Source organism: Rattus norvegicus, chromosome 12 (genome assembly GCF_036323735.1).
Source record: "Rattus norvegicus strain BN/NHsdMcwi chromosome 12, GRCr8, whole genome shotgun sequence".
Taxonomy (NCBI): domain Eukaryota; kingdom Metazoa; phylum Chordata; class Mammalia; order Rodentia; family Muridae; genus Rattus; species Rattus norvegicus.
Genome location: NC_086030.1, coordinates 33,876,610 through 33,900,724, shown reverse-complemented (window position 1 = coordinate 33,900,724; position 24,115 = coordinate 33,876,610). Strand labels below are relative to the sequence as shown.

Sequence of the window (24,115 nt, the reverse complement as noted above, 5' to 3'; positions counted from 1 at the left end):
ACGTCAAAAAACATCACTTGCAAAATGGATATGTGGAGAGTTAATCGTGCCCTGGAGGAAGGCTTAACCGTCGCCGTCACAAAGAGGGAAGTTCCAGCCACCAATTTGTGAGATTCCAACATCAAAGGCAACTGTAACCGCGCCACGTTGTGGCCATTCGCAGTGTGAGGCTCTGGGTGTGTTTCCTGGGTATATTTGGAGTGACTTTAAAGGAGCTTCTTGGGAAGAAGCATATCGAAGTGATGAGGCTGAAATTCGTTCTCACTTAAAGGGACTCCATGTGTTGCACAAACCTTCCAACACCACCAAGTTAATAACAGGGGCTTTATAGTCTCCCTGTGGAACTGTCTTCCCCCCTACAGAGTAGTCATCTGCATGAGATTTGGGATAGAATGGTAAGGACGCACCTGGTTGGCCACTTACTCAGCACTGACCTGTCACTCAAAGTCAGGATGGCCCCACCCACCCAGACACCTGCTCGTCTTTCAGGAAACCTCTATCAAGTCTGCACCAGCTTTTCATTTTATCGCAGGGTCTGTGTTGGCTTGGCGCTTAAGTCAATCAATCTGGGAGACATGCAGTATGACTGCACAGCCAGTGGCTCGTAAACTCCAGTCTGACTTGTCACACGAGTGACGTCAGTCTCAGGGGGAAAAAAAATTGACCGGGGAGTAAAGACTCGCGCCGGGAGTTCTCTGGGTCCGAAAAGAAAATAGATTTGCAGTGACCAAGATTGCAACTGATGGGTGACTTCTCTTTTTTTTTTTAAGGATTTATTCATTTATTATATATAAGTACACTGTAGCTGTCTTCAGATACACCAGAAGAGAGCATCGGATCCCTTTACAGATGGCTGGGAGCCACCATGTGGTTGCTGGGAATTGAACTCAGGACCTCTGGAAGAGCAGTCGGGTGCTCTTAACCACTGAGCCATCTCTCCAGCCCGGGTGACTTCTCTTAACGGGGACAGAGACAAGCAACCATTCAACCCAGATAGGGTCTGCCAATGTCAGACGGCAGAAATGATTCTGCCCAAGACTGGTTTGTTGGGGATCCGTGTGTTTACCGTGGTTATTCTCTTGAGCATACTTGACTCAGGGACTTGCATCCGTGCAACAATTCCCAGATCAGAACCATGAGAACTCTCATGAAATTTGTAGATCATCGAGTCACCATCCCCAACCCCAGACCCAGCCTTAGGTCGTCACTGCTTGCCCTCTTGAGAGGACACCTCCTAGTTCTTCTGACTTTCCTATGACTTGGGTGGGCCCTCTTCTTCCTTCCACGATGGACGCAAAAACTACATTACACTTGCTTATGGGAGAGGGAGTATAAGAGATAATTTAAACATTTCCCCAGGTTTTAAAAAAAAAAAAAAAAAAAAGCAACTCGGGTATATGTCACTATTGCTATTTTAATGGCACCAAGGTAGTGAGGGGCCAAGCGGGGGGCAGGGGCGACTGTGTCAACCATTTCCTTTTGCACAGCTGGAGAACACAGCTGTGCTTCTCGGTGGGTCCAGGGCACCCAGATGGCTTGGGCAGAGGCAGCAGGTGCGGCGACGAGGCACATCGGTGGGCCTGCAGTGCCTCCTAGTGGTAGCACGTGGCAGTTCAGGCATCTGCTTTCTGTCCCAGGGAACAAACGGAGCAACATCTGTCATAACCAGCATTTGTTCTCCAACACTTCCCTTAGTCAAGTTAGACACTTATTTTAAAAATTACAAAGGTTTCTCACCATCTCCCCCGAGCAAATAAAGGTAACCAAAGCTATGAAGATTATAGAAACCCTCTGTCTAGGCACCATGGAGGGACAGAAAGGTCTTTACCCCCAAACATAATGCAGGCACACTGGTCCTGGGTATTTACCCCAGGAGACTAAGTCAATATAGCCTATATGCGTACATCAACATTCAATGCCGCACCATTCACAACGGCCAAGATATGTAAGCAATACAACGGAAGGATGGATAAGGGAAATGTTTATACACACAATAGAATTTTATTCGACCATACAGAACACGGAAACTGTACCGTTCGCAGAAATGGAAGCGACTGGAGAAAATCAAACTGAGAAACCTAAGCCAATCTTAGACGAGTAAGTTGTATTGTCTCTCTATTGTGGTTCCTGGATTTCGTGTAGTCACAAAAAGCCATGTGTGCCTACGCTGAAGGAGAGCGGAAGTGAAATTATCTAGGAAACAAAAAAGGAGGGACAGAAGGGTCAAGAATGGGGAGGGGTGTGTGGGAGAGGGTTGGAGATGAGATCGCGGTACAGAAAACAGAAGAATACTTTTAAAAGAAAAAAAAAGGCATCGTGGCGGTGATTTGAATTTCTCTCAAGTTTGCCCACACGGGAGCTCAGATTTGGTTGTTCGTTGACTATTGTTGCCTCACAACAAGTCACAAGAACTAGGAGGTGTCCTCTCAGAGGGCATCTAAGTGATAAACAGCGGCTGTGGGCGGGGGCTGGGGCGGAGGCGGGGCTGGGCTGGGCCTGGGGTGAGTCTGGGGTGGGTGGGACTGGTGTGGGGGTGGAGCTGGGAGGGGAAGGGTTGGGGGTGGGACTAGGTGGGGAGGGGCTGGGGTGGAGTTGCACTTGGATGGGCTTGGGGCTGGGGTGGGGATGGGGATGGAGGTGAGTCTGGATTGGGGTGGGGGTGGGGCTGGGTGAGGAGGGGCTGGTGGTGGGGTCTCAATGGTCTATGAGTTGCGTCGGGGCTCTCATGATTCTGATATGGGAATTGTTCCTTATGCTTTGCACTGATGCAACAACTTCATAGTTGCATACATGCCAAGCAACTAACGATCTGCAAACCTGTTCGGAGCCCAGCACTACTCTTTAAAACACAGATAACTCACGTGAATGAAACAAAGAACTGCTTCCTGGAGCCATCTTTTCAAAGAAACCTCACCCACTGGGAGGGGGCAGGGGTCTCCTTCACAAAGATACTAGTCCCACTGGTGAGGGCTCCTCCCCATGACCTCACCCCCTTCCAAAGCCCTCTCTTGATGCCCTCCTACTTGAGGTGGCAATACCCGCATATGAATTTAGGGGAGAAACGTATTAGGCCGACGGCACCTACTTTCCAGCATCAGTGGGTCCCTTGTGAAACCATTAAAGTGGTGGGGGCTGAAATCATGGCAGACTCAACACAGGGAGTATGGGAGGTGCTGCAGACCTGTCCCAGATGTGTGTGAGTTTGTATGTGAGGTGCAGGTGACAGCTGTCTGACGTGGATGAGGGTTAAGGCTACTGACTATGACCAGTTAGAACAGAATCTGGAGACCACTGAAAAGCAGAAGGGAAGCCTAGACTTCCTTCGTGCCACCTTTGTAAAACACTGCCTCACAAATTCACCTTGGGACATCCTGGCAAAACTGGCCCTTCCTGGTCATCCTTTTCAGTCTGATCTCCAAGCAGTTACTTGTGTCTGGCTGTTATTCGGCAGTGTGTTTTAAATGAACCAAAATCCAAGCTGTTGGGTTTTTTTTTTCCCTTTCTTTCTTCTTCGTTTTCTTTTTCTTCGAATCTGGCGTTCCTGGAGGGGAAACTACTTTGGAAAGAAATTTGGAAAATTCCATTATGAGAAAAATCTGGGCTTCGAGTATACATATTTAGCAAATATTTTTCAAACTCTTTCCAAAAATCAGCCTTCCAGAAGTTCCCAGATTGGCTGGAGTTTCTGAGCCAGCACAGCTAGGGTTAACTACACATGCTCCCACCTGGAATGCAGCTGGCTCTGAGTGAGGAAAGGGGAAAGGGACTGTATGTCTGGGTATAAAATGTATGCTTTCCTCTTTCTTTCTTCCTTCCTTTCTTTCTGTCTTCCTTTCTTTCTTTCTTGTGCTCAATCTGAGCGCCCGCCCTCCTGAGCAGATGTCTGACTTTGTAGGGTTGATAAATAAACTCCTGTGTGTCACCAGTGCTCTTATTAGGGGACAAAGAGGCTTGGATGGAAAGGCTGTCAGCCACTCTGGGACCCATGTCACCTCATTCCCTGAGTGCTGTAAGTCACCTCTGTCTCCCCACACACACCTTACTCGGAGAAATCAGCAGTGAGTTGGGTCCTCCTAACAGAAGATAAACTACTTACTGTTGTCTCTGCTCATAGTGGGGATTCTGTATCTGCTTTGGATATAGCACTTGGGGGAACATAAATCATGGGGGGGGCAGGGTCAGTCGATAAAGTTATTACCTTGAAAGCACAAGGACCTGAGTTTTAAATCCCCATGAACTTACACACACACACACACACACACACACACACACACACACACAGATACACACACAGATACATACACACAGATACACACACACAGATACACACACACAGATACACACACAGATACATACACACACAGATACACACACACACAGAGAGATACACACACATAGATACACACACAGAGATACACACACACAGATACACACACACAGATATACACACACATACAGATACACACACATATACACACACAGAGAGAGATACACACACACAGAGATACACATACACATACATACGCATATACACATACACACATATCCATACACACACATACCATAAAACAAGCTGGATATGATGGCATATGCTTATAATCCCAATACTTGTAAGGGGGAGATGGGTAGATCTTTAGGGAGTCACTGGTCAGCCAGCCCGGCCTCTCTGCCAAGTTCCAGATAGAGAGATCCTATCTCAATTAACAAGGCAAACAGTGCCTGCAGCGTGACAATTGAGCCTATTGTACTCCATACACGTGAACATCTATACACATGGACACTCCTCACAAAAGAAAATTATAAATCGGACTTGATCTTCCTCCGCCCCAAAGCTTTCCATGCTGCTTGGCCTTCTCTATGAAAAGCCAGAATTCTTGACAGTGTTCTCCAAGGCTGTGTGACCACCATCCACATCCTAGCCTTATTCACAACCCACAGCTTTTGCAACAGTTTCCTATGCTAGGAACACCGTTCTGTCAGCCACCTCTGTGGTTCACTCAGTTCCTCGAGGCCTTGGCAGAACGAGCCTCATTACAAACGCCTCCCGGTGATCTGTTAAATAACCGCTCTGTCTTGTACTGTCTAATCCTGGGTTGGATTTCCTAACAGGAACCAGCGTTATTCATTGCGGATGTATGTCTCCTCAGAGGTCTGGGATCTCAGGTATCCCCCCCAATTGAGCTTTTGTCTTTTGCATTGCCAGCTCTGTTCTATGTGCTCAGAGCACTACAGAACAATGCTCTTCTAACATGCATTAAGGAATGATTGGGGCTGGCCCTTCCTCCCCCTGCCTTGGCTCCCTCAGTCTGAGCAGGCAGGTTGCCTGTGCCGGGGCTGTGTTTCTTCTGCTATTCTGTAGCTACTGTCTCTTGGGAGAGCAATTGTCCAACTTACTGAAGAGAAAGATACACCTGTGCCTGACGTTGAGTCCATCAAACCTCTGGTATCTCTGAGGGGAAACTGAGGCAGGGGATTTGTGTGTGTGTGTGTGTGTGTGTGTGTGTGTGTGTGTGTGTGTGTGTGTGTGTGGTGCATTCATGTGTAAATAACTTTTGAGTATCTGTGACCAAAATCTGGGATGGAAAAAATTCAGGTTGGAATGATTTGTTTTGGTCCCTGGATTGAGAGGGCTCCGTTCACAGCCCTCAGCCCCTTTGTCTCTGAGCCCGTGGGGAGGTAGAAAGTCATGGTGGATGTGACATGACATAAAATGAGAGATATGGCAAGGGACACTCACCTAATGGCAGAGACAGATGGCAGAGAGAAGAATACAGAAAGGGATGGTGACATTTCCTGTCACCACTCACTATGTACCCCCAACCTGGCCTTAAACTCAAGCAATCCCCCTGCCTCAGCCACCCTAGCACCAGAATCAAGTCCTGAGCTCTCAGGCCCAGCTCACCAAGTCAGTTGCTGGATGGACTCAACAATGAGTATTCCGGGCCTCAGCTGCTCTGGTTTTGAGTCCCGTTGACCGACAGAGAAACAAAACCCAAAGAAGGACAAACAGCAACAATGGGGATGGGGCATCTGTTGGGAGAGCCAGGATCTCCTCATTTGGGAGCCATTCGATCCCAGGACTGGTGCCCTGTGCTCCTCACAGGCAGGTGAGTCTCTCTCTGCAACTTCCTGCAACACAGCTCTTATGTAAACACCCCAGCAACACTGTTTTAAAACGGGGCGTCTGACACTCAAGCTTGAACTTACAGCCCCGTCAGCATTTCCCAACTGCGCAAAAAAATGAGGACTCAGCATCCGACACACACCTGCCGCCCCTCATCACGGAGAAGACACGATAACCCAAGGTGTCTGTTCCTTTTCCAGATCTTGGTGTCTTTTATGCAAGGGGTGGGGGGTGACGGAGAGAGAGAGAAACTTTAATAGCAGCGAGGAAACAACGAGAATTAAGGTTCTTATTTCCAGTTTCAAGATGAGTTCGTTAACAGGTTGGGACTGGAGCTCTAGCTTCCTGGATGAGCAATCTTGGTGTTCACTTCCCAGCCAGACTCCCCTCCCCCCCACACTGCCTACCCCAAGACAAATCAACATGGTACTTTGAAAACCCAAGCTAGCTTTGACCTTGCACAAGCCCAGTAAGCTACATCCAGAGTCAGACAGGGACCCGGATGGGGAAAAGCAGTTTTGTAAAACACAGCACCGTCCTGGTAGAAAAGCCATAGTTAACTGTCGCTCTTTCTGACTATTTGCTCCAAGCTGGGAGCCACTCGGAGCATCCTTGGCATGTAGACTAACGGTCTAGTGAGCTGCGTGGTAATGTGCTCTACATGCTTCAGAGGACTAGGAACAGAAAGATGCTCGGGGAGTTTAAGGAACTTGGTCACAGTTGCACAGTTCTTAATCCAGCCAGCATGAGGCTTCTCTCTAGGTCCCTTGGCTGTGTTGCTTCAACATTGAGCCGGGAAATGACCAGTTTTGGGGAGTCTCAAAGCAAGTGTGAATGTGAAACAGTCCCCAGCAGGACTCTTGTACTGGAATTTAAATAGGAAGAGGTGGATTCTGAGGGCTCTGACCTCATCCATGGCTCCGGTCGGTCCCTTGATGGAATCAAGATATAGATACCGTCATACCAAGCTGGTAAGAAGCAGGGGGCAGCTGCAGTAAGCAGACCACTGGAGCCTGGGGGGCGGGGTGAGGGGCGTGTCTCAAAACAAAGAAAACTAAGAATAAACTCAGAGCCTAAGAGATGGATCAGAGGGTTAAGGTGCTTGCTGGCTAAGCCTGAGGACCTAAGTTCAAACCCCGGAACCCAAGTCCCGGTGGAAGGAGAGAACAGACTCCCATAACTTGTCCTCTGATCTCTACCCACATACACACACGATGGCACATAACTGTTTCACACAAGTAAATACATTTTTGGGCACTGAAACACTGCCAGCAGTGGACGTGCATGCCTTTAATCCCCACACGTGGGAGGCAGCGACAAGGCAGAGCTCTGAGTTTGAGGCCAGCTAGGATTATAGAGCGAGTTCCAGGACAGTCAGGGCCACACAGTGAAACCCTGTGTCAACTAATGAACGCACTATGTCCTCCGATGATTGGCAAGAGGAACCCCCCCCCCAACTCCATTCTCCCTAGGGGGCTTCTGCCAGTATTCATGTGTCCAAATGGATATTCCTCACTGGCCACCAGCGCAGTGGCCGTGCACCACACAGTGACATCTGGAATTCTGAGAGAATGGAACTCACGTTGCTTGCTGGGAACCCACAAACTCCGTGTGCTGACGACCTCGGGCAGAGACAGATACATCTCATGGGAATGATCCCAACTGAGGGTCCCAAGGAGAAGTCCTAACAGCAGGGTCCTCAGCTGAGGCCCCATGAGCTTACAGGGTTCTCCTGTGTCCACTAGCAAATTGCTGAGGCTCCTAAAGAGTTTGCAGAGTTTGGGGGCGGTCATCTGGGTGAGCCTGATATGTGCTATGTATGCTGGGAGTGGTGGGAGAAAGACCATTTTACCAGAAGATGCTGTGCATGGTCACTGAAGCGATGCATTCTGGGTATCCACAAGCAACAGAAATCCTAGAGGGGAGAGTGAATGTCGGGAGTCCTGTGCACAGTCAGGCAAAGTCTAAAATGCAGATGTTCAGGAGTTCTGGGCATCTTGTAGATAAAGAAACCAAAACCCTGAGAAGGCTGCCACACAGACAGCACCCCTAGAGCAAACCAGGTCCGTGCACAGCACTCTGAGGCAGTGTTTCTCCGTCTGTGTGTCTCAACCCAGTCACAGATTGAGAGTCACAGACTAAGTCGACAGGGGTCACCTAAGACCCCTGGAAAACACAGATTTTTACATTGTGAGTCATAATGGTAGCAAAATTATAGTTATGAGGTAGCAATGAAAATAATTTTATGCTTAAGGGTCACCAGCCCATGAGGAACTGTATTAAAGGGTCACAGCACCGAGAAGGTTGAAGACCGCTGCACTAAAGCAAGCCAAGATTATTACAGGTTCCCCAGAGCAAACCACAGCTAGTGCAGCAATCCAGGACTAATAACACAGGTCTCCTGATACCCAGGATCCCAGGTTTATTCTGTCTGCCACAGACACACCGTATCATTCACACACTGCACACACCACCTACATAGTCCTCTCTAGGGGTTGGGGATTTAGCTCAGTGGTAGAGCGCTAGCCTAGCGAGCCCAAGGCCCTGGGTTCGGTCCCCAGCTCCGGAAAAAAAAAAAAAAAAAAAAAGAAAAAAGAAATAAACATAGTCCTCTCTAACTGGAAGAGATCTCATCTCACGATACTGGACTCCCAAGTTCAGAGCAAGGGGGCCTACAGTAAGCCCGAGCAATTTCTACTCGTCCCTGATGACTTCCGCCCCACCAAACCATCAAATTGGCTTTCCCCAATTCTCCTAAGATGAGGTACCGAAACAGCCAGGTACCCCAAATCTCTTTCCCTATTAGAGCAACTTAGACCACAGGCGAGTGTCAGCTACCAACACAAGACACTGCTCTTTCTCCAAAACAGTGAATTTGCTTTTTGTGCCAAATATGAGTGACCAGGGCTCAGGAGCACAGATTCCGGTTGCTCCTGAAACATGTTTCAAAGGGCTGGTGCTTTTATGGTCTTTTTATAGTAATAGAACAAAGAAAGTCATTAGTGACGCACCTTTAGCAACATTGGTGGAATCATCAAGCAAGCAGGCTACATACAGCAAAGCAGAGAAGTGTCTTACGTGGGTCTCAAAAGCTGGCTAACGGGGTTGGGGATTTAGCTCAGTGGTAGAGCGCTTGCCTAGCGAGCACAAGGCCCTGGGTTCGGTCCCCTGCTCCGAAAAAAAAAAAAGAAAAGAAAAGAAAAAAACAAAAAGCTGTCTAACCACTTTCTTAGCCTTTCAGTTGGTGGAAGCTATGGAATCTATAGTAATACTGTTCAAAGGTTGTACCTTATAGCCACAGGACATTAGGTCAGATACGGAGGTAATTGTGACCTTAGATCTGTGCCATTCCAACTCTCCACAGTCAGGAGGTCCTGATCTGGTGTAAGGAAATTTCAACACAGATTGTGCTCAGCTTTTGGGGGCTGTCAGTTCACACAAATATCTACCCATGCGCACCTTGTATCCTATAAGGTGCAGCTGGAGCATGAGGCCGTAAGTGAGCCTATACTGAGGTCGACAGGGATGTGCCCCAGAGGTGTCAGATAAAAACATCTGCATGCATGTGAGGGTGGCCATGAAGGCTTCTTGCACAAGTTCCTGACAGCGAAAGCAGAATGTGTGAATTGTTAACAGACAAGTCCTGCCAGACCTTTCTGAGTCTGGTCATAGCCCTGCCCAGCCAGGAGAGCAGCCGTGTGACCTCCATGTTTTACCTTCTTTCCTGGGCTACAGTAGCTGGTCTAGGAGATGAAGGGAGGGTGGGGGACAGTCACCAGCAGCCTCTAAGAACCTTCAGGCTGGCACCCAGAGGTGAGAGTCTGTTTTCCTTTGCCAGAAAGACAAACACCAGGGCCCCTGTGGGGACAAGACCTGAGAGAGGGCTGCTCATATTTGACAAATAAAAGAAGACAGTTCTAAGGAAGCCCAGAAGCCTGGACATGCTTCGGGCTCATGACAAGTATTTGTCCTGCACGGGCACCACACAAGCAGTGTCATTTTGCATCAGCAACTGACCTCCTCCAGCAGCAGGCGCTGACATTTCATTGGCACTGAAAAGTACAATCGTGACAAACATTTGATGTTGCTGGTGGCTTTTGCCATTTATCTGGGAGTCTAGCTCACATTACATCTTCTTAAGAGCAGAGGACTCATTCATTAATTACTCACGGAGCATAAGTCATTATTGTCCTTAATTGTCACATTGAGGTTGCTGTTGGAAGTGTCTTCCTCTATCAACATGAAACAGATTTTCCCTTCCGTAGTTTGCTCGGTACCATTTTTGGTTTTTTTGTAGGGAAGCATTGCCCCGCATTGCGGATACCCAACTGACTGTATTTTGACTTTGTTTGGTGTTATTATATTTTATGTGTATGAGTGTTTTTGGATACCTGTGTGTATGTACGCACAGTGCCTGAAGAAGCTAGGAAAGGATGCTGGATCCCTTGGAACTAGAGTGACATGTGAGCTGCCGTTGTGGGTGCCGAGAATTAAACCCAGGTCCTCTGCAAGAGCAGTCAGAGCTCTTAACCACTGAGCCATCTCTCCAGTCTGTGGGTGGATGGGTGGGTTTCATTTCTCTTCTACCCTGATTCTCTGCAATAGTTGACTCTTTTCTTCTCGGCGCTAGTATGATTCCCAGTTGTGTGACACATTTTGCTTCTTCTCCCTTTGTGACCCACCTGCCTGATAATTTAAGAGTTCATCTTCCCGTTCGCCTTGAAGTACCCTGGGAATGTGGCTCCCTCGTTTCCACACATATCCGAACCTGGATTCCAGCCTCAAACCCTGGACACGTGGCTCCATGTCAGTCCAAGGAATTCTTCCTGTGAAGAATCCAAGTGGGATTACAAGCTGTCTGTTGGGTAGACATCCTCAGAGCAACCTTACATTTCCATCAGTAAAGTGTTCGCCTTGCAGATGTGAGGTCCTGAGTTTGTCCCCAGAACCCACCTAAAAAGCTGGATCTGATAACATGTGCTTATAATCACAGCCCTGTTGTGTGGTGGACCATTTCACCTCAGACAGAAGTGTATCTGCTTTCTGGCTTAGTAGACATGATAGTTTGAATAAGAATCCCCCTCCCCAAGGGTTGGGGATTTAGCTCAGCGGTAGAGTGCTTGCCTAGCAAGCACAAGACCCTGGGTTTGGTCCTCAGCTGGGGGGGGGATGAAAAAAAAAGAATCCCCCCCCCGTATGCTCACATGTTTAAATGTTTGCTCCCAAGTTGGTGGAACTGGTTGGGAAGGATTCGGAGGTGTGGCCTTGGAGGAGAAGGTGTGTTGCTGTGAGTGGGCTTTGAAGTTTCAAAATCCCACATCAAGTCAGTCTGGCCCTCTCTTCCTCCAGTTTGCAGATTAGATGTAACTCTCCGTTAGTTCTCTAATGCCACGCCTGCCTGCGTGCCACCATGCTCCTCCTTGCTACCGAAGTCATGAACTCACACTCGGAAACTGTAAGCAAGCCCTCGGTTGCTTTCTTTTATAAATTGCCTTGGTCCTGGTGCCTCTTCACAGAAATACAACTACTGTACTAAGACAGTACATAACCTGTCTCTGGGAAAGAAAACCCTTAGGAATAATTTAATGATAAATATCAATCTTTACCATCTATATGGACTAGGACTCCAAAATATACACTATTCAAGTCCATCCCCTAAGGGAGACTATGATTTCCTCCTGCAGGAATACCATGACGGCCCTTTGGGAAGGCTCACAGCACAAGGGAGTACTAATAGCCTGCATCTGTGAGGTTGCTTTTCCTCACAGGTAGCTTTTCTTCTGGCCGGAGTTGCTTGCGGTGTGAGGCTAGGGTGTGGTCGCTTTCTGTCCTCTGAATTGAGATTATAAATAATGTGCTCAATCTCCTTAAAAGACTGAAAACCCATGTCTCTTTATAATCCTGGTCTGGGAGCCGAAGAGTCGAATCAGCTACTAAAAGCACTTGGCTGCTCTTCCCGAGGACCTGGGTTCAATTCTCAGCAGCTCACAACCACTGAAACTCTAGCACTGGGAGGGCAGGGACACCCGATGCCCTCTTCTGGCCTCTTTGGGTACTGCATGTACAAGGTGCATATACATAATACATGCAGGCAAACAGGCATACACACAGATTAAAAAATAAAATCAATAATAGTAGTGATGATGATGATGATGATGATATCATGCACCTGTTTCCATTCATCTTCATCAAAGGAAATCCTAACTACAAACTCCACTGAGGGAAGCCCATCTAAAGTTAGGCTCTGGTGGATAATTACGGCTTTTTTTTTTCTTTTTTTCAGAGCTGGGGACCGAACCCAGGGCCTTGCGCTTGCTAGGCAAGCGCTCTACCACTGAGCTAAATCCCCAACCCCGAATTACGGCTTTAATACCTCACGTCAACCCACGTCAAGTAAAGAACTTTAAAAATTACATTTATTCATTTATTTACGTTAGGGGGAGGCGTATGCCTGGAATAGCAAATGCGGGAAGGTCAGAGAACAACTTGTGGGAGTTGGTTCTCTTCTTCTGTCACGTGACTCAAACTTGGACCATCATCCTGGGCAGGAAGTGTGACTACCTCACCGACCCTAAGGTTTCTTTTGTTTTGTTTTGACAATTTTTTTTTAATCGGGGAGGGGGAGGTACCACAGCATGTGGGTACTGGAAATCAAACTCTACACGTCAGGTCTGGCGGCCAGCCACCTCGGCAGCCCGTTACGTAAAATTTCCCTAACCCACCAAGATTAAACCTCCAAGATTACTTGTTACAAAGGAGTTTCTTTACCCCTGAGTAAATCATTCTTTGCCGGGACTCAGCCTGGGCGCATAATCACGGAATATTTATGTGTTTCGTGGTGCTTTAATCAAAGCCATTTCTTGTGCTGTGGCTAAAATATGGGCGGTTTCTTCTGGAAGACTGCATTGTAGAATTTTAACAGTCACATTTTAATTCAACATAGACATCCTCCCCAAATTTACAAGTGTCATCAGCAAGCGCTGTGGGAGCCTGACACTGTCTAAGGACTTCATCCTGATTGGAGGCACAGCGGGCGACAGGGACAGAAAGCAACTTTCACTGCAACGATGGAGCAGGTAACTGGTGAGGTCAGCCGGGTCCCGTTGGTGCTGTTATTTTATTCATTACGCATTTATACTTCTGAGTCCATTTATTTATTCCTTGTTCCTCAGCAAATAGATGGAGGTGATGTTTGGTTCACTGAAAAGTGCCCTTTCCACCACAGCTTTGAATGCCTGGAAACACTGGCCTTGCTGAAGATGCAGCTTGTGGGAGAACCTTATTTAGAAGGGTGCGCACGGAGCCTCATGAATAATCTGGACCTTTGTGATTCTCCAGATGTGTCTCAAGATGCTAAGGGCTGCAGCAGATGCTCCCTGGTGCTCTACATCGGCAGGGGGCAGGCTGAACTTCCTCCGTCCTACATAACACCCAGCATCCTTTTCTCTCTTCTCGCCTTTGTCAGCCATGCCTGGTTTCTGCAGCTCCCTCCTGATGAGCCTCTTTGAGGGGATCTACACACTTTCTAACTGCTTCTTCATGGGTTTTCCTCTAGCCATGGAGGACGAGACCAGTGGTGGGCAACGATCCCCAGATGGACCATTTGCATGATCAGGCTGCCCAGTACTTGGAATTGAATCCTGAGGTGGCCTGTTTGCCTGCCATCTGTTCTGTGAGCTGAGCAATGGAGGAGGACATGTGTCAGGGAAGAGGCTGGAATGCACATAGGGAGCAGGCACTCAGTGGAGGGGGCGGGGCTCCCTGATAAAGCGTAGAAGCGGAGAAGTAGGTTTGCTGAGCGCATACAGTCTGCGTCTATCCTAGCAGTCAGTGGACAGGCAGAGGTGAAAACCAGACACATACACACCCATATTCTTGAGGTTTCTATTACACCTCCCAAAATAGTAGGGGTGTGTGTGTGTGTGTGTGTGTGTGTGTGTGTTAGAGAGAGAGAATGTGTATGAGGATATGTGTATGAGTGTATATGTAAGTGTGTGTATGAGTGTGTATGTGAGTGTGTATGTGTTAGAGAGTTAATCTGAGAAAGTGGGTATGTGTTTGAGTATATATGTGTGTAAAAGTGTGTGTATGTGTGTATATGCATGTATATGTGAGTGTATGAGTTGTGTATGTTTGTTAGAGAAAGAATGTGTATGAGTGGGTGAATATGTATATGAGTATATATGCATGTGTAAAAGTGTATGGGTATGTATGTGAGTGTGTGTATATATGTGTGTGTGTTAGAGAGAAAGTGTATGAGTGGGTAAATATGTGTATGAATATATATATATATGTGTGTAAGAGTGTATATGTGAGTGTGTGCATATGAGTGTGTATGTTTGTAAGAAAATATGTGTATTTGTGAGAATGTGAGTGCAAATGCATGTGAGTGTGTGTATGAGTATGTATGCCTGTGGTTATGGTGTGAACTTGTGTGAAAGAGAGTATGTGAGTGTGTGAATATGTACAAAAGAGTGTACTTGAGTGTGCATGCATATAGGTTAGTGTGCGCGAGTACGTATGAATGTGAGTGCGTGTATGAGTATATGAGTGCATTATGAATGGGAGAGCATGAGTGTTGAAAGCATGAGTGTTTGAGAACATGTGTGTGAGTGTACAAGAGTGTGAAATATGTATACATGTGAGTATGTGAGAGTATGTATGTGCAACTGTGTATGGTGTGGGGATGTGGGCATCTTCATCCTGAAGTTTCTGTTACCTACAACCAAGCAACCAAAAATCTTCCCATGTGAAAATGACTGACTTCACTTGAGTATTTACAGAGATGACTGAGAAGGCTGGCTGAGAAGGAATGATTGCGAATGGTATCAAATCTAACCCTAACCCTAACCCTAACCCTAACCCTAACCCTAACCCTAACCCTAACCCTAATAACGAAGAATGGCCATCACGCTGAGCTGATGTGGTGCCGGGACTCGAACACAGGGCTCTGTGAATGCTACCAGCTGAGCTCCAATCCCATCCCTCAAATCCCTATGCACTGCTGTGCACAGAGGATATTCCATTGTCAATAAAAACAGTATATGATGGTTTAAGTTGGAAAAAAAAACAAAAAACAAAAGCAAAAACAGTATCAAGACAGAGACCCAAAGCCTAAATAACAGATAAAAAAAAATTGAGCCTACAGCCTAGAAGGAGATACCGTGTGTCAGTGGGGGCGGCAGTGAAGCATCAGGGATCTGCTTATGTTCATAATGAGGATGATTCATTCCATTCTGACTGGACTGACAAAAACATAGGACACGATAGGACAGACCTTTGGGCATATTTTGGGACGGCGGAGACCCACCCTGAATGTGAGAGGCCTCTTCCTATTGGCTGAAATCTGAAAGTAGGCTGAAGACCAGCATTCCCGGATGTGTTTCCTGATCCATGGAGATGCGAACTAGAGCCGCTCCCCACCAGGATGGCCTCTATGGAGTTAGCATCCCGAATGAACCCACTCTCCCCGTGCTTGCTACTTGTCTAACTTTGGTGACCAGACAAGCAGCTTTAATGACAGCGTAGAGAGGAGTGAAGAGCCGCTCACCCATGGTGCCACAGTCTAGATCAGCGGTTCCTAACCTGTGGGTCGCAACCCCCACAGGGGTCACATGATGGACATCCTGCGTATCAGATAGTTATATTAGAATCATAGCAGCAGCAAAATTACAGCTATGAAGTAGCAAGGAAACTATTTTTATAGCTGGGGGTGGGGGTAGGGGGTCCCCACAACATGAGGAAGAAGAGTCAAGGGTTGCAGCATTTGGAAGGTTGAAAACCACTGATTGAGATGGGTCTAGACAAGAAGCTGAAGGAAGCAGAAAGGCACAAGAGCCATCAGATGCATGTCCCCTGTAGGTATATGGTAGAGATGGGAAATAGACCAGGGGCTGCAGGGCTGAGGGGGGACAGAGGAGGCTGCTGGGGGTGGGGGTGGGGCGCAACAATCACATTCTAGAAATCCATGGTGGGTGGTGGTGTTTATCTAACCCTCCTCTACTTTGCCAGGGGACTCCAGGGGACACCTGCCTATTCCACCCATGCCTGTGTTTGCTGATGGACAGCTTGTTAACCTAGTGACGCTCTCAAGAGAGCCATACATGCCAGGAACTCCAGAGAGAAGAAAGCGATGTTTAGGGGGAAACTGGGGGATAAGATGGCAGATTCCAGTGGGAGTTTGTTTGTCAGAGAAACCCAGAGGAACACAGGACCCATGGGAGAAAGAAAATGGGTTTCTCACTGGCCCCGCATTCCAAGTTCAGAGAAGAGAAGGATGCTGGCACAAAGCCGGCCAAGGAACGGCTGTGAACAGATGCGGTGAGGCTGAACTATTGGGGAAAGATGAGCAGACGGGATGGGACAGATTAATGGGAAAGGGTAGGCTCATTGGGGGGTGGGCTGATTGGGGGGGTGGGCTGATTAGGGGGTGGGCTGATTGAGGGGATGGACTAATCAGTGCTGGAAGGGCTAGGTTGATTGGAGGATATGGGTTCGTTTGACCTATTGGCTGATTGGAGGGGTGGGCTGATTGGAGTGGGTGGGGTGACTGGAGGGGGTGGGGCTGACTGGAGGGGGCGGGCTGATTGGAGGGTATGAGTTGGTCTGACAGATTGGCTGATTGGAGGAATGGGCTGATTGGAGGGGGCGGGCCGATGAGCAGGGAGGGGCTGATGTGGGGACATGGGCTCCACCTTCTGTGAGACTATAACTGGATCCTACCTGCAGGTCACACTACAGCCTCTCCATGCCCCTCAGATGTAACGAATGTCCTGCAAAGGAGGGATGACACGTGACTCTTGCCCACATGCCACTTCCGGTTCAGGTAAAGCTCACAAGGCCCTCTTCATCCATGCCAAGACCCACAGATTTCTCACGAAGCATCAAATTACTTACCTTTGAAAACTGAAAAGAAAGAAAAAGAAATCGGAGGACACGTCCTAATGGGAATCTAGGGCTCGGTTGACAGATAGTAGGCCTAATAAAGGAGGAGAAAAATAAACACAGCATTTACCCCATCTGTGTACCCCAAAATCTAAACAACCCCATGAATAGTTCATCCCCAAATTGTGGGACCAAGAAAAGCACCCTGGTTCCTGATTGAGTTAAGGCTTGAAACCCCAGTGACCCTGAAGGGACCAGGTCCCAGTTACCAGCCGCAGCCCTCCATAGATTTGTGGCCATCAGTCACATAAGGGAAATGCCCCAAGCCCCTCTACTGGTAGGGGACACAGGTCACATAGGCTCAAGACAGATCTCCATTTTAATGAGGTAGTTAAAGGCCTGGAGGCTTAGCCAATAACCTTTCCTTCCCAGACACTCCTCCCTGCAAAAGGTATTTATCTCAGGCCCACCCTGAGAAGTGGAGTATGGTTCTACAAATCCACTTTCCACCATGACAATAAATGCCTTAAAACTGTGGATTGCCTCTTTTCACTCTAGGGAGCCATAGAGAAGAGCCTCTATCTATCTCCCATTGAAGGTCTCTTTGAGCTCCCAGCCACGGCTGCCACCAAGCCAAGCTCAAGTCTGCCACCGTCAAGCCCTGCCGGACCAAGCAGAGCCCTCTTTTTCCCCCTTAGCCCGGACTAGATACAGCCTACGGGCCCCCACTCCATTCTCAGGTCTTCTGTCACAGCCAGCTTTGCCTGGGTATCTGAGAGCCTGAGAACCAGACAGCCCTGGCCTCCTAGCAGGCCTGGGTACCCCCGAGCCAGCTCCTGCTGTCCCGCAACTCAGACTGTGCTTCCCCCCAGGGCTTCCCTAGGGCCTAACACCTACCTGGCCACGGCACCGGGTAAACGCGGTCAACCGAGTCCTGCCTCCCTGAACAGTCGAGCCCTGTGGCAGAGCAGACTCGGGACCCCACTAACCCTACACCAAATCAGCTGATAGGATCACAAATGGAAGACAAGTCTGTTTCCCCAGCAACATCAGACGTGCTCAGGAAGTCCCAAGATATCAAATTAATAAGCACCATTAAAAACTAATTTGAATCGCTTCGCCTAACCCGTTGAATAAACAGCATTTGCCTCCCAAAAGCTCAGCGCCTCCACTAAGCAAGAAAAGAAAATGCGGGTTCCTCGGGCCAGTGCTCACCCTTGATAATAAATGAGCATAAATATAGTTTCTCCCCTCTTTAATTATTATCTAATAGCAAAACATGTGGGCACTAACAGGGATCGGAAAAAAATCATTTTTCCCTAAGTGTATGCGTTCCACTATGTCTCTGACTTCGGAGAAGAGCAACGAATTGAAGCCTGGGTCCATGTCGGGTTGGTTGGGGGCTGTGTCCCAATGCTCGCCCTGCTCCAGCTCAGTAGAACAGTGACAATCAGCAGGAAAGTTGCTTTCACCTCCATGTTCTACTTAGGTGAGCCCACAGAAGGTTCAAGGGGTAGGACGTTCTGGGGAGGAATGGGGGGTGATTCTGTTGAATACACTGTTCTGCTTCGCATTCTGACAGCCACGCCCATCCTGAGGATGACCACGCCCATCCCGAGGATAGCCCCACTCCTCTGGGCTTCCCGAAACTTCCTGGTTTCTGGCCTGGGTTTGGATGGTTGACATACTTACCTCTCCCTTCCATATGCACCTACTCACTCCTGGCAGAAGGTTTCTCACAGATCTTGCCCCACCCCATCATGGAGCTACCCTCCACATTATATGCCATGTCGTCTTCCACTGCCCTGGTCAGGGACTCCTTAGACTCTGCTCTGATTTCCGAAGCTGGAGCCACGGAGACCAGGCTAGCCTCAAACTTGGAGCAATCCACCTTGCTTCAACCTCCCAAGCGCTAGGATTAATTATCTTCTTTCTGAGGCCACTATCGTCTCCCTGGACTTTGGAAACCATATTCAGCTATTTTTGCCACTTACTGATAAAGGTTAAGGACTCACTGGGTCCTGCGTTTTGTGGCTGAATCGCTTTGAGCTGTAAACAACAAATGATCGCTTTTCAAACGGTCTGATCCATCTGCGCATGATCCTCTCCGAGGCTCGCGCATGGCAACTCCTACATGATTGATGCTAGAGCCATTTCCAAGGGTGACGGGCGCCCCCCCCCTTTCATCAAGGCCAAATGTCAAATGATAAATTAGCCACTGGCTAGTTTAAACTATATAGGCATCTGACTGTAGACAGGCTTACTAGAAAGTTTGCTATCCCGCCATGGTTTTGCGTCTCTACCGCCATCACCTTTCTCTGATCCTGGGTCCAAGGTCTCTCCGGTCTCCCATCTTTCCCACTGCTGAATGCTTCTGCTGTCCCAGTTAAACACACCACCACCACCACCTCTGCTTCTCACTGCTCTGTTCCTGCTTCTCTCGAGAACACTTCAGCCACTCTCTTGTCACCTCTATTGGTGTTACTACTGCCACCAAGATGGTGCTGATAAATGCTTCTCCACTCTTGTCCCTATTGCTGTGAGCTTAGCCTGCTCAATTTACAATAAAATAAGACGTCCTGTGCATGTATGAAGAAGTGTCTCCGTGGTTAAGAACACTGTTGATCCTCCGGGAAACCCAGGTTCAAGTCTCAGTAACCCACATGAAGGCTCACAACTGTCCGTGACTCTAGTCCTAGGAGTCCCAATGTCCCTTTCTTGCCTCAAAAGGCACTAGGCACGCACACAGGGCAGAGACGTACACCCATACGCATAAAGACATTCTTAAAATGGGGGGAAAAGAGACAGTCGCATATATTCTCAAAGCCCACTCCAGTGACAAAAGTCCTCCAGCAAGGCCATCAATGGTGCCATAGACTGGGACCCAAGTGTTCAAATGCCTGAGTCTGTGGAAACATTCTCATTCAAAAACAAAACAAAAAAGCCGAGTCCATACCACAGACTAATTTTTTAACTGACACATAGAACCGGACAGCCTAATCCTAGAGAGGAAGTACGTACTTTTCCTCTGTGTCTGCTTGATAGAAACTGTATCACGGGGGCTCTGGGATGTTCCTGGGGTTAGCAGGAAGCCTAAAGGACACATTCTGCTGAGGTCACCTTCATGGATCCCATAGCAGAAAGAAAGCACGTGGTTATCTTCCTGGGCCTTTCTGGAATGAAATCAATTCGTGCCTCCTTTGACAATTCGGTTGTTTTTTTAAGAATTAAATTCTAGGGAGGAGGGAGAGCGCTATACTGTACTCGCTGGTTTTGTGCGTCAACTTGACACAAGCTGGAGTTATCACAGAAAAGGAGCCTCAGTTGTGGAAACGCCTTCATGAGACCCAGCTGTAAGGCATTTTCTCAATTAGTGGTCAAGGGAGGAGGGCCCAGCCCACTGTGGGTGGCGCCATCCCTGGGCTGGTGGTCCTGGGTTCTACAACAGAGCAAGCTGAGCAACCCAGGGGAAGCAAGCCAGTAAGTAACATCCCTCCATGGCCTCTGCATCAGCTCCTGCTTCTTGACCTGCTTGAGTTCCAGTCCTGACTTCCTTTGGTAATAAAACAGCAATGTGGAAGTGTAAGCTGAATAAACCCTTTCCTCCCCAGCTTACTTCTTGGTCATGATGTTTGTGCAGGAATAGGAACCCTGACTAAGACACATACCCTCATAATCTCAGAAAGAACGGGGCACCTAGAAAAAATGGGAAATTGGGAAAATGGTTATCTCCCAACAAGAACATCAGCCTGCTGTCCTCAAAAGAAGATAAAAGGACCCAGAATAACCAAAATTGAGATGTCACACGGTAACAAGGGACTTCCTAGTCTCAGCCTGGGAAAGATATTCCATCTCTGCTAGGCCTCTCGCCCCAGCACGGTCCCTTCGAAGTCTGGGGTGGATGGATGCGGATAAGGTCCCAGGGCGGGGAGGAGCCTGCTCTAGCTTAGTTTCCTGTTGCTGAGATAAACCCCCTGACCCCAAACAATTTGGAGGTAGGTGGGGTTTGTTTGCAGGTTACAGTCCATCATCTGAGAGAAGCGAAGGCAGGAAGTCAAGGTAAAAGCAGGAAGCAAAACAAAACTAGCAGCCAGCCAACAATGGAGAAACACTGCTTACCAAAGCTTACTGGTTTGTTCTCCATGCCTACCCCAGCTTCCTCTCTCCCACTACCGTGCCTTCCTTGCCACGAAGCACTGTCCCCAGAGCCATGGCTTAAGTTGCCTCTGACAATCATTCTGTCACAGCGACACGAAAAATAAACTCACTCAGGTTCACACATCTCTGTCTACGTGCCTTTCCAGGCACTGTTCCCTGAGCAGGAAATCTGCTTTGCTTAGCACGCACGGCTCCAACTAGAAGTTCCCCTTTAGAGATAATGTGGTGCTGGTGCTGGATGGCTCAATGGCTAAAAGCACTTGCTGCCAAGCTCAATGACCCGAGTTCAATCCCCAGGACCCATTCAGTAGAAGGAGAGAATGTACTCCCGTAAGGTGTCCTCTGACCTCTGCCTCTGTACTGTGGCATGAACACATGCATGCACACACTCGTGCATATACACACACACACACCACCCCACATGAACAAGTAAATATAAAAACATTTAAAAGAAATGTGTGGAAGCAGGACCTGGGTATCTGTCCTGTTTCTACCACTCCCAAGCCATGTTACCCCAACATTATACGAAATTTCTCCAAGCTCAGATTCCCCTGGAATACAGGGTGGGTTTCTCAAGGACAACTCCTCCATGAAAGAGCTAAGCCCTTAGAAGCCCCTGTCCAGGAAACGTCTATACTTAATGACAGGATGGAATGGGTATATTCAATTAGTAAGCCACACAGCAGTATAACGAAGTATGCATTCACTCTGAGAAGCCACTTGGCTCTCTAGCAAGCACTCAGAAGACCCTGAAGTCAGCAGAGAGCTTTCTGGTACAGCAAAAGCAGAGTTTTAGCCTTACTATAACCCTCTATTACTACTATAACCTTAACCCTAACTCTCACCCTCTATAACTCCTGGTTGACAGAATTTCTGCTACACGGAAAGAGATTCACGGTACGGAACCCCAAGGAGGCTTTCACCAAAAGATGGAGAGTCTAGACCTGGCGAGCTACACCCCCCATGTTGCCCATGTTAGCAACCCACAGAACCTACAGAAACATCTAGAAAACAAACACGAACCCCTTCACAGATTTTTCGAAGCATCCCTACCAGGAAAGATAATCCATCATCTTGAAAACAAACATCCATTTTACATTCGCATGCCAATAAGGGTGTCCTGATTTGCATAATGGTGGTGATTTGCAAGGGATGGAAATTTGCCTGAGTGAGCCTTGAGCTCAAAATACATTCAAATGGGGAACCACCATTGCTATAATCTTTTTTTTTTTATATCAAGGATCCTAGTTTAGAACTATTTATCTAATGAGAGGGGGAAAATTGGCTGTAATCTCATTATGGGAGAGAGTTGGTTTTAAACTACATTTGAGGGCAGTGAGAGAGAGAGAGAGAGAGAGAGAGAGAGAGAGAGAGAGAGAGAGAACGAGAACAGCTCGTCTGTTTATAGTTTCTGCTGGAAAATGAACTTTAACAGTTGCTCACGGGGGCCATCTCTGGACACACCAGCAAAATTTCCTTCAAGGGGCACCTGGTCCACAGAAACAATGGCCCTACAATCCTAAGTAAGGCTCAAGCCAAGAGTGAACACTGTGTGTCCCTTCCCAGAAATAGAAGACAAAGCGGTATCCTCAAGGTGGACAAAAACACACCACTCTCAAACTTGCTGTATAAATGGAACAAAGTGCAGCTAGAAATGCTAGCAGGGGGGCAGTATTGTAGGCTACACATCTCGAGCCTCTTTGGGCCTGATAGTTAGTGTAAGCTTTCCAAAAGCGGTTTGTTTGTTTGATTCTTTCTATGCTTGGTGTCTTCCTCTGGAGATGGGAAGATGCAGCCTCTGCTTCATCCCCACTACAAAGGCAGATCCTTGCACACTGACCTTGACACGTGCTACAGTAATAAGCACACAGTGTGTCTTTTATAATAAGCACATAGTGTGGCTCGGCCCTCCAACTTTTGCTCTCTTTTTCTCCTTTGTGTTTGCTTGAGATTTCCATGTAACCCAGGCTGGCCAGAAGCTCTTGGTGTCCTGGCCTCCTACTGCCGAGTACTTGGTTTATAATTTGCACCATGGCCATCTTGATCCCTTTCAGAGTGAAGTTTTCTTTCTACTGGGAGCAGCAGTGAGTGAGCTTGTGGCTGTCGAGTCTCGGAATGGCCACTGTCTTCCTCTACCTGCCGTGTGTGTGCCCCTTGAGGGACTCTCTGGGTGGTGGACAATTTCTTGCCCAGACTTTCTCTTCCTCTGGTTCTCTGAACTCCCAGGAGGGTGTCAAGTCATCAGCTTCAGGCAGCCAGTCTCCAGTAGGGAGGCTTGGGGGGTGGGGGGTGGGGTCTAAGGTATGGGGTTTGTCTGGGACGTGCTCTTGCAGTGCCCTCTAGTGGCTAATGACTGACTCGGCATCAAGAGCGCCTATCACTCTCCCCACTTCACCCTTGGGTTCTCTGAGCATTTCTTCCTAGTCCCCCCGTTCCTGCAGCCGTTCAAGTCCCCAAGCTCCACTGCTACACAGGGCACACTACAGGCTTGTTTCTGTAGAAGCCACACTATGTGCTTGTTACTGTAGAAGCCACACTATGTGCTTATTAACTGTAGAAGCTACACTATGTGCTTATTAACTGTAGAAGCCACACTATGTGCTTATTATTGGAGAAGCAACACTATGTGCTTATTAACTGTAGAAGCCACACTATGTGCTTACTACTCTAGAAGCCATACTATGTGCTTAATATTATAAAAGATGCTCTGTGTACTTATTACTGTAGTGGCCACAATGTGTGCTTATTACTGTAAAAAGCAAGCCATCAGCTGCAGGTCTCAGGGCCACCTATCAGATAGCAGCAGGGTCAGCTGTGCAGTGTCACCTACCTATGTAGGATGTCCTAACAGCAGGCTCACACCTCACATCTCCTTCCTACAGGGCAGGTGACAACACGCATAGCTGCTGTCACTGTAGTGTCTAAAACACTTAGTTTGAGGTTCTGTCT

General features: G+C 48.0%; 1 long non-coding RNA gene across 2 annotated transcripts; it reads right to left on the bottom strand.

Annotated features, from left to right (window-relative positions):
- Positions 1-1,396: 1,396 nt before the first annotated feature.
- Positions 1,397-23,798, bottom strand: LOC120095942 (uncharacterized). Of its 2 annotated transcripts, XR_005491920.2 has the most exons (4): positions 17,906-23,798; positions 17,021-17,102; positions 16,847-16,896; positions 1,397-1,628 (listed from the first exon to the last, which is right to left on the bottom strand). It is a non-coding gene; the product is annotated as an uncharacterized LOC120095942 (long non-coding RNA). The 2 variants fall into 2 exon arrangements; XR_005491921.2 differs by lacking the exons at positions 16,847-16,896; positions 17,021-17,102; positions 17,906-23,798 and adding exons at positions 2,034-2,193; positions 3,361-5,663.
- Between the last annotated feature and the right edge of the window lie 317 nt (positions 23,799-24,115).